Here is a 386-nt window from a genome sequence, read left to right as displayed (position 1 = left end):
GCGACCCTGAAGACGAAAACGGGCGACCCTGAAGAAAAAGTGAGCGACCGCCCGTTATTAAATCCGGCCCAAAAAGGAAAAGTCCGATTTTTGAGGAGAAACCTAGCTGCTGCACTTGCATAAAAAAGGGAGTTTGAGGAGAGAGAAGGGGGACTCGACCAACTTGAAGAAAAACACCTTGGAAAAGTGAAAGGGAGGTTTTGGAGACCTAGGAAGCTTGGAGAAGAAGAAGACCACCATTGAAGACCATCTTGAGCTTCTCTTTTCCCTTTCTATGTTTCCTCATTTTGTTTTCTGTTTTGAAACCCTAGGCATGGAGTAGTAACTTTTGTTGTGGGGGAAGGATCCCCACTTTTGTATGGACATCTATGCTTAATCTATGACGT

The sequence above is a fragment of the Tarenaya hassleriana genome, unplaced genomic scaffold (genome assembly GCF_000463585.1).
Source record: "Tarenaya hassleriana unplaced genomic scaffold, ASM46358v1 Cleome145, whole genome shotgun sequence".
In the NCBI taxonomy this organism is placed as follows: Eukaryota; Viridiplantae; Streptophyta; class Magnoliopsida; order Brassicales; family Cleomaceae; genus Tarenaya; species Tarenaya hassleriana.
Note: the sequence above shows the minus strand (reverse complement) of the source record.